Below are 16,409 nucleotides of genomic sequence, written 5' to 3' on the forward strand. Positions count from 1 at the left end.
TAAAACGATGCCACCTTAAAAATTTTCTGTTTATACAGAAATGGCTGTGTATTATGATGCTAAGCACTTTATATACATAGTCTAAATTTGTTCGCAGCTTGAGGCTCTAGCCCTAAATGCGCCTTAGTAAAAAAGTCTGGTGGTCTCATTTTAGGAAGGATGCAGAGCTGCTGGTATGAGTACAGAGAAGGGCAATGAGGGAAACAAAGGGGTGCTCATATAAGAAAAGCTTCAGTTCTGAAAACTATTGCATTTGGAGAATAGGCACCTGCGAGGTGATCTGATTGAGACATTTAATGCTTTGAATGGATTGAGCATGCTCAATGCTGATGGGATTGTTCTCTTGCTCAGACTATACATGAGGGGATATAAATTCAAATTGAGGATAGACGGTTATAGAACAGATATGTGGAAGTTAGCCAGAGGGTGGTTAATTGCTGGAACATACTTCCATATGTTGATAGCTTAAATACATTTAAGAAAGAACTAGACAAACTGCTACAGGGATTGGACAGGCGAAATGGAAAGCGGGTTTTTTAAAATTTTTTTTGACGATCATGTATAAGCATGCTTTCTCGCATCAATTGACACTCTTAATGCTAATATTCATGTATTCAATGCTGATGGCAGCCTCTCCCATTATAAGACATTTTTGTTCACTGGCCCACTATTTGTGTGTATAGTTGTTCATACTCATCACAGCAATTTGGCTTGTCAAATATATTTATCTGCTTATATCACACCAAACTGACTCATCACTATCCTGACAGTCCATTTCAACTGGATGCAATGCTATAGATTCTATGTACATCTAGCTGAGAGCATGACTTCTCTCCTATCTGCAATAGGGGATGCAGTGGCACCATGCTGCTGCTGCTGCTGTAGATGACTTACAAATTACTTAATACCCAGAATTATTTACTACACTCCAACCATTAATGTACTAGAAAGTACATGTGTGCCTGTTTTTGCTTCTCTTCCCAACCATAGTCTATTTTTTGTCACCATATTCAAATTTTGCGCCAGGAAAGTTTACGATGTTGTAGATCAATTCAGCACTGCAGAGACTGTGCAAGGCTTGACCACAGGTAGAATTTATCGAAGTAGTGTTAGGTAGGTTGGAAAACTGCTAGCTTGGTAGGGGGGGGATATAGAGAATAATAGATTAACCAGAGATGCAAGGAGTACAAACATGCAGCAGCCTGGAAAGCAAGCTGTGAAGAATTTCAAGGCCTGCTGGGGCCTTCATGGAACAAACAAATATATAGGCTGTAAATAGGGTAACAAGGAGTAAGACATATGAATATTTGCTGTACACTAATGGTAGAAGCATAGTAAATAAACCTCATGAATTTGAAATGCTAGTTAAGTCATCAAATGCGAACAGTCTTGGGATATTTGAGATGTGGTGTCACTAAGACATAAAGAATGCACAATTTGAATATAGGAATTACAATGTGTATAGATAAGCCAGGATGGTGTTCATGCTCTAAGTTAAGAAACATTAAATTTATGGCAATGCATTCCATTGCAGTGTTGAATCACTTTGGTGTGACGTAAACAAGGGGGAAAAAAAATGAGAGTAGGAGTTTTACAGGCCAAATAACTCTGATGAGTATAACAGACAAACAGACTGGACCAGTAAATCAGAATGTCTTATAATGAGTACTTTAATTTTCCAAAATAATAATTGGAACTTGTGAGTTGGTCACTCACACACTAGCAAGACTTTTGTAGATTTTTGTAAAATGCCTGCATTTTACCTGTTAATCTGCCTGCATCCCTATACTTTTGTCCCTCTACTATACCCCTTTGGGAAAAGAGGTGTTTTTGTCATCTTATCACCTCTGAAGAAACTATAACTATTAACTGATCTGATAATTATATATGATAACTATACTTGGTATGCAGAAACAAGATTCACAAATTCGGAATTTGCAAACCCTCGCCCCAAACAAATATGAATTTCATCCTCACACAGTTGCAACTTCCCCTTTTCATTGTTGAATCGACCCCAGATAACAGTCGCTTGCGAAGAAGTTAGGTCCGCGAGTCCGAACAAATATGAACTTCACTCTCTCCGGATGCAATTTCTTCTCTGTTTTGGTCCCCAGCTCCCAGCTTTGAAGATTAGCCCCCCCCCCCAGATCAAGCACTGGACCGACGGAAGTTCATATGATAAGAGCGATATATAGGAGAGAAAAAAGACAAGAGAGGATAGTCAGAGAGATCAGACGGAAAAGAGCAAGTGTGGAGTGAAAGACGGACAAGAAGTACCAAACTGAATTTCTCAGCAGAATCCATTATACTACAGAATGCATCATCCCCTATATTGGTAAGTTATGTTGATTCTTGCCTCTTTTGTGCATAAGCATTCCTCCTCAGTAATATGATTATTATTATGATACCTTATTATCAGTAAATTAAAGGGTAGCCTACTAGCACTGTTTTAAATGTCACGATAATTAGTATTGCCATTCATTATGATATATTTTCTGTAGATCTCACTAGTTTATCCTTAAAGTGGCTACCCAAAAATTGTTACATGCCTCTATAATCATCAGAATGTGGAGTACGGGCTAGAGATGAGCCATCGTCGAAGTAGAGAGGTACGATCTGCACCCCATGTCAGGGAAGATAGTGCTCTAAGTATGTTTATCTTTTTTAGACAGGCAGTACATACTTTTTTAATATGCTCTAAGAAATTTAGCTTGTTATTCATGATCAATCCTAGAAATCTGATGTTATTAGTAACTGGGATGGAGATATTAGAGATTTGAAGTTCAGATCTGGATGAAACTTGCACTGTCTACAAAAATGGATAGCAACTGTTTTTTGCTGCAAAAGTTGATAGCCACTGATGTTGGCCCATTGCTGTATTTTATTTATATAAAATACAGTTCAATAGATCTCATATTTTAGGAATGAGAGGAGATGGAAAGGTCATCTGCATAAAGGTAAGTCTCTAGAGTATTTGGAAGTTGTTTAGTGATAGAATCTATTCTAAGAGCAAAAAGAGTGGCATTCAAAAAGAGTGGCTGATCCCTGTGGAACACCTTCCTGAATGAGAGTTGCAGAAAGGGCATGTTGGTATTGAACTTGAAACGATCTACTATGTAGAAAATTCTTCACAAATATAGGAAGGTTGCCCCGCAGACCAAGAGAGTAAAGATCTCTAGGTATACCATGCCACTAGGTGGTGTCAAAAACCTTCTCTATATCTACTGAAACCACTACTAGATGTTTGTGTTTAACAAAGGCATTATGAATGGCCAATAAGATCCAAGCATGACCTGTTTTGATGAAAGCCATATTGACTATGGTTCAATAGATGTTCTGATTCAATAATCCAGACGAGTCTACTGTGGACAATTTTTTCTAGGATTTTGCTGAGGCAGCTTGAGAGGTATATTGGTCTATAGCTATGGGGATTGGTTGGATCTTTTCCAGGCTTTAGGAATGACAACACAGTAGAATGATGCCAAGAAGTTGGATAAACATTTTCCAGACAAATTCTATTGTAAAAGACCAAGAGGAGACACAAAGCTTTGTCATCAAGATGATGTAGCATGACATAATAGATCCCATATGGTCTGGCAGCACCATTGTGAGCTGTTCCAATGGCATGCAAGAGTTCAGAGTATTGTAGAGATTTGTTATATGGCAGAAGGAGGGCAGTTTGAAAGTTAATAGAAGTTCTGCAGTGTTTGGAATGATGGAATATAAGCTGAATGCACTGAGACTTCGGCAAAAGTTTTGCCCAAAGCATCTGAAATATCTAAAGGACTAGATCAGTGGTTTTCAACCTTTTTTTAATAACAGCACCCCTAAGTCATTTATTTTATTTTGCAGCACCTCTACTCAATTTTCTGATTCCTCTATATATATCTGATTCCTCTAGAGATATATATATATATATATATATATATATATATAATATTAAAAAATATATATGTTATATGATAGTTATTACAATAATATAATTATAAAAATTACATTTCATAATACAAATTATATATACAGTATATAATAATCTTATTCTTTATATAGAGGTACTAAATAAACATAAATTATAGATCACCACAAAATTAAAAAGATACTGTACACCTTTTCATAATGAAATAAACATATAAATTTAAAAAATAATAATAATAATTTTAAGTAACTTAAACCGAAATTACGTGGCACCCTTGGAATGTTGTTGCGGCACCCTAAGGATGAAAACCACTGGACTAGATAGATCTCCCTCATTCAAGGAAAGCATTGGAGAAGGTAAGGTAGAAAACTTACCAGAAAGCTGTCTAATTTTTCTCCATATTATTTTGGTGTCAGTGTTTTTGTTCATGCTTGCTGCAAAACAGGTCCACAATTCTTTTTTGGCTAGCCTTTGTATGAAACGTGCTTTTGCCTTTGACTTATAATTTATCGGATTGGCTGTCATTGGATATTTGCCAAAACAAATTCTAAGCTTTAGTTTTTGCTTTTTTTGCATTCCTCCTTTCACCAATAATTATAATGCTTTTGGCTTGGAGCATTTGATAGTAGTATTGTGTCTTTAGCCACATTTAGGAGATGCGACGTGATGTATTTTGTCACATCATCAATAGGCTGGAGATGGATTTTTTCCATATCGAAAGATACTGATGACTGGAACTTTGCCCATTTTGCTTGGGCATATTCCATTGTATTTTACTATTTTTTTCTCGGTTTTCCACTTTTCACATGTCTTGGAATATGCAGGATGGTCACTTTTGCAATTTGGACAGGTCATTTTGTATGTAGTCTCAGGATCCACAGTTGGGGCAGACAGGAATTCCTCTACATACAGTTTGAGTATAAATGCATTTCTGGCATTTATACCATCTTAAAGGGTTGGGAATGTAGGGGGTGAATGTGACAAAATAAATAACCTGCTTTTACAGAGGAAGGCAAGTTTGATGTATTGAAGGTAAGAATAAAGTTTCTGGTAGGTGCCAGTTGATTATCTTTTTTTGATCATTATTCTTTTTGCTTCTATTATATTCTGTCCCTGCAGTTCTTGGGTTATTTCTTCCTTGGTGACATTTAATAAATCCCAACTAGAGATATTTTTACAGGAATGCCAGCAAAGCTTGTTAGTTGTAAAAGCTTTTCAGAATGTCTTTGGTTCGTGGTTTCTATTAGTTGATCTCCTGATTGCAGCCTCTTAACCATCTTGGGAGATCCTGCAATACCATCCAGATGTTTTTGTATGACAAAGTGAGACAATTTACTCATAGGCTGACCACTTAAAGAGTGGAATATTGAGAATGATGGGCAGGGGTGCTCCATCCGGCCAGTCTTCTGTCTCTTTGGGTTTTTGTTTTCCATGTCTGTATTTGCAATGTTTGCTCCTTTTAGCCCCTGGCAAGAGGACTTATCTGCCAAGGTTTCCAGCCCCACCATGGGGAGGCAGGAGCAGTGCCGCTAGGAGGCCTAGAAGTTAAAATGTTAGTTGGTTAGTGAACTAGGAATATATGGATAAACAAAGAAAGATGGGTTTCCCTTCTGTGTTCTAGCTTGTGGCTTTTCAAGTATAGAACGGTTTGAAAAATAAGATTGCTAAGAGAAAAGTAGGAACTTAGAAATAACTTTAGTTGCCTTTGAAGAGTACTCTATAGATCGCAGAAATATTGCTTGACCTCGAATTCGCTTGGCACCCAGGGCCCATTAAAATTATGATTACTCAATCCAATCAAGGATATAAACACCTCAATCTGATCTCTCCACAGGTGACGCGACTGTTGAAGAGAACAAAAGCACCATTTTGTTCTCTTCAACAGTCTGGTTGCATTTCTCTGCACCCATTCCAGCAGATTTACATCCTTCCAAAATTGAGGCCTACAGACTTTATATACAGTACTCAAGATGTGGACTAACCATGGCCTTATACAAAGGAATAATCACCTCATCCCTGCTGGCAAAGTTTCTGTATATGATTGACAAAACTCCATGAGTTGTCCTTGCAACGTATCTGCACTGCTCAGGGAATTTCATGTGTGATTGCACAATTATCCCCAGGTTTTTTTTTTTATTCTCAACAACCTTGAGTGTGGTATCACACAGTTAATAAGTTACTCTGGGATTACTGCTATCTATTTGCAGTACTTTGCATTTTTCAATATTAAACTTCAACACCTAAGGTAAAGAAAGCCAACACGAGAATGACGAGAAATGTCGGATAACTTACAGCGGACACTGGACTCTAGCACTGCTTGCTCCATAAACAGATGGTATGTGTTATCGGTCTGGAGCTGAAATCGATAAGGATATATTGATTAACAGGTAGGCGTGGCAAACAATGAAATGATTCATCATTTGGCAAATGATGAAATGGTGGGCACGACAGATGACAAGCGTAGTCATTGGTTGGCATTATAAAATTTAAAATTTTCTGTTTATACTCCAGGACGACCAAACGATCAGAGGAGTTTACAAGATACACAGAATACAAGAAACAGCACCGTATTCAGAAGTCACGGGCTTGAACCCCAGTCACTCAAAGCACATGTACTTATGCACACGTGTGCCTGACCCACTAGGCTACGGCGGCCCTGTTTAATTTATGAGTAAAGAAATGCATAATAGTTTTGTGATGAATGGTAAACATGTAATAGTAGTGATGAATCTTTTAAAGATGGAAGAAATTTAAAAGGAACAAAAAACTCTGCTTGATTTTTTGATGAAAACTAAATTAATAAAAGTTTTGTTCTGTTCATTTTTATGTTCTTCATTATGTTTTTTTCTCATTACTAAAAGCAGATTTTTGGAGTTCATGAGTGTTTTTACTATACTGTTGATTTAGGTTTGGTTACGAAAAAAGGAAAAAGTTTCTTTATTTTTCGTTATATTTCGTAACCTGACCTTAAAAATAAAAGTACAGTAATAAAAAATTAATATTTTGTTAATAAAGAATTATGTGCTAGTCCACCCATGATTCTAAAGAAAAAAAGTTAGATTACGCCCTTCATTTTGGGAGGGGTTCAATCTCCCATGGGATTCAAGTGGAGCTGACCTTTTTTCACCATTAGGGCATATTATTAAACAAAAAAAATAAAAATACAGTCAAAAAAAATTTATTTTTTTAAGAATGTATTTCTAAATATGACTCTGATTCTAAAGACAACAGGTTAGGTTACCCTCTCCACTTCGGGAGGGGGTCAAGCTCCCATGGGATTCGAGTGGAAGTAACCTGAACATTCTTCACCATTATGGAAAGCGTTCATTAGGGCAAGTTACCATTAGTGCTTCTGAGTGATACTAAACCGACGTTACTGTGTGTTGTGTTCGCGCACCAATCAGAACATCGTTTGCCATGCCTACCTGTCAATCAGTATATCATTCTCGACTTTGCTCCAGACCGATAACACCTACCATCTGTTTACTGAGCGAGCAGTGCTAGAGTGCCGTATCGGGAAACTAATTTTCCACGTAAGTTTATTATTATTATTATTATTATCATCCATATGATGCAAGGAAGCCTGAGTCTTATGCTGCACCAGGAAAAAAAAAAGTTCCCGAGTAACCCTGAGAGAGAAAGAGAGAGTGAAAAGTAGAAGGGAATCACCAAGAAAGAAGAATGATGATATCCCGCTCAAATAACAGAATGGTACCCAAGAGGAGCTAGAAGAAAACCTGGAAGACAAAGGCGGTTGTTGTTATTTGGTTTTTAGGAGCATTAGCAACTAAGGCCATATTGCTCCGGGATATGCGGTGGTCATTCCCTGAATGACCTTTCCGCATCCTCCGTATTTGGTGGTGACGGGCTCGAAGACAAAGGCGGAGATGGATAGATGAAATTCATGAGTTTTTGAGTAGTAAATGGATGGCCAGTGCTCAAAACAGAAGGAACTGGAAAGTTGCTGGAGAGGCCTTCATCCTGCAGTGGATTGAAAATGGCTGATGATGATGATGATGATGATGATCCCGCTCAGGACCCTGGGTGTGCCAAGCCCATATTCACCAGATGTGAGCCCTCGGGGTTATTATCCGATGTTTCTCGTCGTTCTCATGCTGGCTTTCTTTACCTTTGCCATTTCAACTAATATTTCTCTGCCCATTGACCCAATTTTTTGCAGAGTAGTAGTAGCTTATCCCGATGACTGCCATTAACCACCGTGCCACCTTTGTATCATCTGCAAACATTTTACATTAAGCCTGATACCTTCATCAACACCAATGATAAATATTGAAAACAACAATGGACCCAGCACTGAACTCTGGGAAACTCCACTAATAACGTTAGTCCAAGAATAGCAGTGCCCATTGATAACCACTCTCTGTCTTCTTCCACTTCACCATCCCTTTATCCATAGCAGTAACTTGCCCTTAACGCTACGTTACTCCAGTTTGTACAGCAGTTTTTTTTATGTGCCACAGTATCAAAAGCCTTCCTGAAATCTAACTATATGATGTCAAAATTATTTTTTGAATCCTGTTCCTTGGTCACTGCATTATATCAGATTGGTTAGACAAGACAAGAGAGCCACTTGAGAAATCCACGTTGTGATTGCAGTATAATTGCTTGCCTGTCCTAATGGTCCTGCATTACTTCATTAACCGGTGGTTCCATTATTTCTCCTGGAACAAACATTATGCCTACCAGCTCTGTATTTAGACATGCTGCCTTTTGCTCCCCCTTTATGAATTGGGGATATATTTGCACCTCCGGTCCATAAGGACCTCTTCCGAGTCCAAGGAAGCTCTCATAATTATAGGAGGTTTGCTTACCTCCTTTAAATATAATTGGGTAGATTCCATCCAGCCCAGGTGCCTTTTTTTTATGTCCATCCGCAACAATTTCTCCTCCACTTTACTTTCAGTTTTCACAAGGTCATTTAGCTCCATGTCAGAGTTTGATAAACTTTTGGTATCCCCTATCCTAAAGAATTTCTCTTGTGTGAATGTAAATGCAAAATACCTATTCAATTTAACCTGAGCCAGGTCACCGACAGATAACCCATGAACATCAAGAGGACCAATGTGATTCAAATCTTTTCTTCTACTATTAATATAAGAATTGAAGTCTTTTTTTGTTTTTCTTTCCAATCATTACCAGAAACATATCATCTGCATTAGCTTGCCTAACCTCCTTTGGGACTTGATTACAGACTAATTTACATCTACCATTGGCTCCTATATCCCCTGATAATTTATATGCATACTATGCACTTTTCTTCTCTGCCACATGTGTTCTTCTATTGTAATGAGCAGCAGCCAGGAAAGCAAGTTTCTGGGGATTTCAGAAACTGCTGTGAGTCATGAAACAAGTAGATAAATTTGATGAATTTGAAGTGCTGGTCAGGCATCAAAGAGAGATAATTTTGGGATAACAGAGACATGGTGTCACACAGATATACGGAATGCAGAATTGGAATTTGCAGAGTACAATGAGTACAGAAAGGATAGGAAGTGAGGAGGGTTCAGCTGTTAGTTAAGAAACACAAAAATCTAAGGAAGTGAATCCAGTTAACATAGATGGACAGTGCAAGGTTGAGTTGGTTTGGTGTGACATAAACACTGGGAAAGCAAAAATGAGGATAGAAGTTTGAGTTTGTTATAGGCCTAATGACTCTGATGAATACAATAAACAATTATACAGAGAAACAGAATGGGCCAGTAAATCAGAATATCTTATAATGAGCGATTTTAACTTCCCAGATACTGGAACTTGTGGTTTGGCCACTCATCCACTAGCAAGGCTTTTTTGGATTTATTGGATGATTATTTTCTACAGAGGCATGTTCAAAAGGAAACCAGAAGGAGTAATACTCTTGAACTGATTATCAGCAGTGATTATTCATGCATTAAAAATTTACAGTGTTTGTTGTTTGTTTGTTTGTTATTTGGTTTTTAGGAGCATTAGGGCACCTCCGTAGCCAGGTGGGAAGGATCAGCAGTGGGTAGCACACGTTTCTTGATTAACCGGGGTTCGAGCCCGTCACCACCAAATACGGAGGATGCGGAAAGGTCAGGGAATGACCACCACATATCCTGGAGCAATATGGCCTTAGTTGCTAATGCTCCTAAAAACCAAATAACAAACAAACAAAACAAACAAACAGGAGCATTAGCAACTAAGGCCATACTGCTCCGGGGATAAGGCGGTCAATCCCTGACCTTTCTGCATCCTCTGTATTTGGTGGTCATAGGCTCAAACCCCGGTCTAATCAAGAAGCAGAATGCGCTGGTCCCGAAGGAACTAGTAGTTGTTGGTGACTCTATTGTCAGGGAAACGGGGAACATGCTTTGTAAAAAAGATAGGTGGAACAGGACCAGGGTATGTCTGCCAGGGGCAAAGGTTGATGACATTGTAGAGCGAATATCATCTTTTAAGGGCACAAAAGGTGATATAGTTGTACACGTTGGCACTAATAATATTAAGAGTAGGAGACCGGCAGAATTACTTAACAAGTACAGGTCACTGTTGAACAAAAGCCGAGAATTAGGGTTGAATTTCAAAGTGTCTGCAATTCTGCCCAGACACGATAGGAGGGAGTATATGATGAGAGCCTTGTCGATCAATTCGGCCCTGGAAAGATTGTGCAAGGCTCAAGGGGTAGAATTTTTTTCAGCCTGGACTGTACTTGTTAACAGGAGAGATTGCTTCTACAGGGATGGGATACACTTAAATAGAAAGGGTGCAAGAATATTTGCTGATGCTATCGAGGCAGTGTTAGGTGGGTCGGAAAACTGCTAGCTTGGGGGGGGGGAGACAAAGACCAATAGATTGACAGTAGCCACTGGCAGAGGTGAAAGAGATTCTTGCACTGCTTCTATTAGAATGAGCAGAAGCCTGAAAAACAAGATGCATGGTATTTCAGAGACTGCTGGGAGCCATTGCGGTACAAATAAACACATGGGTTGTGTTAGGGTAGCTAAGAATAGAAACAGGTGCAGGTATACTTGCGTGTACACCAATGCTAGGAGTTTAGTAAATAAATTTGATGAATTTGAGGTATTGCTCAAAACATCAAAGGCAGATATTGTTGGGATATCAGAGACGTGGTGTCACACAGATATAAGGGATGCAGAACTGCAATTTGGGGAGTACAACGTCTACAGAAAGGATAGACAGGATAGGAAGGGGGGAGGGGTTATGCTATTAGTTAAGAAACACATAAAAACCAAGGAAGTGAAGCCAGTCGACATCGCTGGACAGTGCAGTGTTGAGTCAGTTTGGTGTGACATAAGCATTGGGAGATCAAAATTGAGAGTAGGAGTGTGCTATAGGCCTAATGACTCTGATGAGTATAATAAGGAACTGTACAGGGAAATAGAGTGGGCCAGTAAATCAGAGAGTCTTATAATGGGAGATTTTAATTTCCCAGATATTGACTGGAATTTGGGGGCTGGTTACTCACACAATAGCAGGGCTTTTGTGGATTTATTGGATGATTGTTTTCTACATCAGCATGTTCAGGAGGCAACTAGAGGGAGTAATACTCTTGATTTGATTATCAGCAGTGATTCTTCATGCATTAAGAATCTGCAGATAAATGAACCACTAGGTGGCAGTGATCACAGTGTGCTGAAGTGGGATTTACTCAAAGAGGTAACTACCATTAGGGGTAAAGGGAAGGGTTATTGCTTCCGTAAAGGCGACTACGATGGACTGATACAGTATTTAAATTCTATACAGTGGGACCAACTGATGATGTTACCAACAGCAAATTCAAAATGGAAAGCATTCAAAGAACATATCTTGGAAGCTACTAGGCTTTACATACCAACTAAGAAATATTGTTCAAGGTTTAGGCCAAAATGGATGTCAGATGAACTAATGAGGCATATGGCAGAGAAGAAAAATGCATGGAATACTTACAAATTAACACATGACACAGAAGCCTATGATAGATACAAGTTGATATGCAACCAAGTTACAAAGGAGGTTAGGCAGGCGAAGGCAGATTACGAGAAATCCTTGGCAAGGGATGCAAAGAAAAACAGCAAAGAGTTCTTTACTTATGTAAACTCTAGAAGGAAGGGGATGAATCAGATTGGTCCACTTGATATTGATGGGTCAACTGTTGATGATCCTGCTCAGGTAGCTAACAAACTAAATGAATATTTTGCATCGACATTCACACATGAGGAGTTATTCAGCAAGGGGAATGCCAGAGGTGTATTCAACTCTAGCAGTAAGCTACAGAATCTTGAAATAACTGGGAGTAAAGTGGAGGAGAAACTGTTGAAGATAAACACAAGAAAGGCACCCGGGGTGGATGGGATCTATCCAGTTATATTAAAGGAGGCAGCAAAGGAAGTAAGCAAACCCTTAGCCATAATTATGAGAGCTTCCTTGGACTCAGGGGAGGTACCCATAGACTGGAAATGTGCAAATGTGACCCCAATTCACAAAGGAGGATCAAAGGCTGACACAAGTAACTATAGACCTGTGAGCTTAACTTCTGTTCCAGGAAAATTAATGGAGGCACTGGTTAAAGAAGCACTGCAGGATCATTTAGACAAGACTTCAGTTATAGCTCAGACACAGCATGGTTTTGTTAAGGGGAAGTCTTGCCTGACCAACTTGATTGGATACTATGATGCAGTCACAAAAGAACTGGATGCAGGGAATAACTTTGATATTATATACTTGGATCTTAGAAAGGCTTTTGATACTGTTGCACATGGAAGACTGCTACACAAATTGGAGCAGTGTGACATTGGAGGCAAATTGCTGCTATGGATAAAGGGGTGGTTGAGTGGGAGAAGACAGAGAGTGGTAATCAATGGACACTGCTCATCGTGGACTAATGTTATTAGTGGAGTCCCTCAGGGCTCAGTGCTGGGTCCATTATTGTTTTCTGTATTTATAAATGATATTGATGATGGTATATCAAGCTTAATGTCCAAGTTTGCAGATGATACAACGGTTGGCAGGGTTGTCAAGGACACTACTGACACTACACTGCTGCAACAGGATCTGGAAAGGTTGAGCAGATGGGCTGAGAGGTGGCAAATGAAGTTTAACATTGACAAATGTAAAGTACTACACATGGGAAACAGCAACCCCAGGGCAACGTATCAACTCTGTGGTACTACACTGACAGTGGTAGAGAATGAAAGGGACTTGGGGGTGATTGTGCAGGCAGATATGAAGTTCTCTGAGCAGTGCAGACGGGCTGCAAGAGTAGCTCATGGAGTATTGTCAATGATATACAGGAATTTTTCCAGCAGGGATAAGGAGGTGATTATTCCATTGTACAAGGCAATGGTCAGGCCACACCTAGAGTACTGTATACAGGTCTGGAGGCCTCATTTCAAGAAGGATGTAGAGCTGCTGGAACGAGTACAGAGAAGGGCAACAAGATTAGTGAATGGAACAAAGGGGTGCTCTTACGAGGAAAGGCTTAAGTTTTGCAAATTACAGTGTCTGGAGACTAGGCACCAGCAAGGTGATCTGATAGAGGTGTATAAAGCCTTGAATGGTTTAAGCATGCTCAATGCTGATGGGATTCTTCCTCTAGCTCAGAAAAATCGCCTGAGAGGGCATAAATTCAAATTGAGGAAAGACAGATGTAGGATAGACGTGCGGAAATTTGCCTTTAGCCAGCGGGTGGTTGGTTGGTTGGTGGAACAGACTGCCATCCCTTGTGGTGGAGGTTGATAGCCTAAATAAGTTTAAGGCTCAGCTGGACAGGTATTTTGAACGAACAGAGGGGTGAAGTGGAAGTGGTTTTTTTTTTTTTTTTTTTTTGGCTGATGCTGCATAAGCTTGCTTTCTTGCATCAAATGCCTCTACTAATGCTAAAGCATGTGCTACACACTGCTGCTCCTGCCAATCTGGCTATGGAGGTGCCAAATTTACAGTGTGATCACTGCCACCTGGTGGTTCCTTACACATAGTGCAAGGAACTACTAGGTGGTAGTGATCACAGTGTATTGTTTATTATTTGGTTTTTAGGAGCATTAGCAACTAAGGCCATATTGCTTGGGATATGCAGTGGTCATTCCCTGACCTTTCCGCATCCTCCGTATTTGGTGGTGATGGGCTTGAACCCCGGTCTAATCAAGAAGCGTGTGCTACGCACTGCTGCTCTTTCCCAACTGGCTTCGGAGGCACCCCACAGTGTATTGATGTGGGATTTACTTAAAGATTTAACAAGAAGGGTTTTTGATTTTGTAAAGGTGACTACAGTAGTCTCAGAGATTTTTTAAATTCTATACAGTGTGACCAACTGATGATGTTAAAAACATCAAATTGTAAATCGAAAGAATTCGAGGAATTAATCTTGGAAGCTACTAGAGTTTTCATACCAACTAAGAAATATTGTTCTAGGTTTAGGCCATAATGGATGACCAATGAACTAATGAGACTCATGGCATAGAAGAAAAATGCATGGAATGCATATAGATTATCAGGGCAACACAGAAGCCTATGGTAGATATAAGGTGGTCTGTAATCAAGTAATAAAGGAGGATAGGCAAGCAAAGGCAGACTGTGAGAAATCTTTGGAAAAGAATGCAAAGGAAAAACAAAGATTCTTTTCTTATATAAACTCTAAAAAGAAGGGAATGAATCAGATTGGTTCCGCTTGATATCGATGGTTTGACTATAGCTGCCAAACTAAATGAGTATTTTGCATCTACATTCACACATGAAGAGTTATTCAGAGAGGGGAAGGCCAGAAGTGTATCTAACTGTAATGGGGAGTTAAATGATTTGGCAATAACTGAGAGCAAAGTGGAGGAGAAATCATTGAAGTTAAACATAAGAATGGCCCCTGGAGGGGATGGGTTTTATCCAGTTATATTAAAGGAGGTGGAAAAGGAAGTAAGCAAATCCTTAGCCATAATAATGGGAGCATCACTGGACTCAGGGAAGGTCCCACTGGACTGAAGATGTGCAAATGTATCTCCTATTCACAAAGAGGGAACAATGGTGACACGGGTTATTACAGACCCACTAGTTTAACTTCTGTTCCAAGGAAAATAATGGAGTTACTTTTTAAAAAAGCATTGCAGGATCATCTAGCCAAGACTGGAGTAATAATTCAGATGGGGCATGGGTTTGTTAAGGGGAAGTCGTTTCTGACCAATTTGACTGGATACTATGATGTGGTCACAAAGGAACTGGATGCAAAATATAATTTTGATATCCTACACTTGGATTTCAGGAAAGCTTTTGATACTGTTTTGATAAAGTTACCTGTCGTGGAAACAGGTAACATTACTTGTAATAAGGATAGGTGGATTAGAACAAGGGTATCCCTGCTGGGAGCAACAATTAATGATGTCACCAACAGATTGTCAGATTTAAGGGGGGGTAAAGAGTGCAATATTATTCATCTGAGAATTAATGATATTAAGCATATATAAACTGATGATGTCCCGGATAAATATAGGACATGATGAAAAAATGCTAACAGTAAGTTAAGAAAGTGTGTATGTCTGAAATTCTGCTAGATATAACAGGAGCAACAGCTGCATTTCAGCATATATAATACGGAAAGCCTGGTGGAATTAACTCAAGATTGGAGTAACTCTGAAAAGTCTTTTGGAAATTTTATTAGTGTGACCTGCACTTGTAAGTAGACAGAATCCATTTTATGGAGATGGAATCAGTAGTATGAGTTAGCTGAAAGAAAAGGTATAATGAGGGTGGGAGTAATCTAAAGCCCAGAAGATTGTGAAGATTACGACAAAAGCCACTACAAGCAAATGGAAAGAGTGAGCAAGTGTGAATGCCTTATTATGGGTGATATCAATTTTCTCCTATATTAACTGGAGAAAGTTGGGAGAAACTCACCACTGGAAATTAAATTAAGTCAAGCAGATAATTGTTATTTGTATGACAAGGAGAAATTGTGGGTGAAGGTGAGAAGTGTGAAATTAGCAATATTGAAATTTCATAAGATTATTTTTACTGAAAAACTTTTGAGCCCAAAGGTAAGTAAGGCTCATAGAGATTATTATTATTAGCCATACAATACAAGAAATTGTGATGCTTTTGCTGCACCAGCCAAAACAAATTTCTGAATTACCCTGAGAGAGAGAGAGAAGGGAATCACCAAGAAAGAGAAGAATGATGATATCCAGCTCAGGTCCCTGGGTGTGCCAAGCCCATAATCACCAGATGTGAGCCCCCTGGGGTTGAGGCATATAATCAGAAATTTTCAGAAAGGCACCATAATGGTGAATTATGAGGGCGTCAACAGACACAGAAGAGATTCCCTTGGATTATAGAAGAGCCAATGTACTGCCAACACATAAAGATGGATCTAAGAGTGAAGTGGATAACTATTGGTTCAATCAGTCTGACTTCAGTGGTAGGGAAAATCAGGAAGCAATAATCAAGAATGCAGTACAGGATCATTTAAATAGAAATGGAATTCTGAAGGAAACACAGTATAGTTTTTGTAAAGTGAAAATTGTTTAACCAACCT

General features: G+C 39.1%; 1 protein-coding gene across 4 annotated transcripts in view; it reads right to left on the reverse strand.

Moving 5' to 3' along the window:
• Positions 1–16,409, reverse strand: part of Myo61F (unconventional myosin 61F) — a 748,935-nt gene that overhangs the window by 293,549 nt on the left and 438,977 nt on the right. The gene's annotated exons all lie outside the window — the stretch shown is intronic.

Source organism: Mastigoproctus giganteus, chromosome 5 (assembly GCF_048544385.1).
Source record: "Mastigoproctus giganteus isolate SK-2022 chromosome 5, ASM4854438v1, whole genome shotgun sequence".
Lineage (NCBI taxonomy): Eukaryota > Metazoa > Arthropoda > Arachnida > Uropygi > Thelyphonidae > Mastigoproctus > Mastigoproctus giganteus.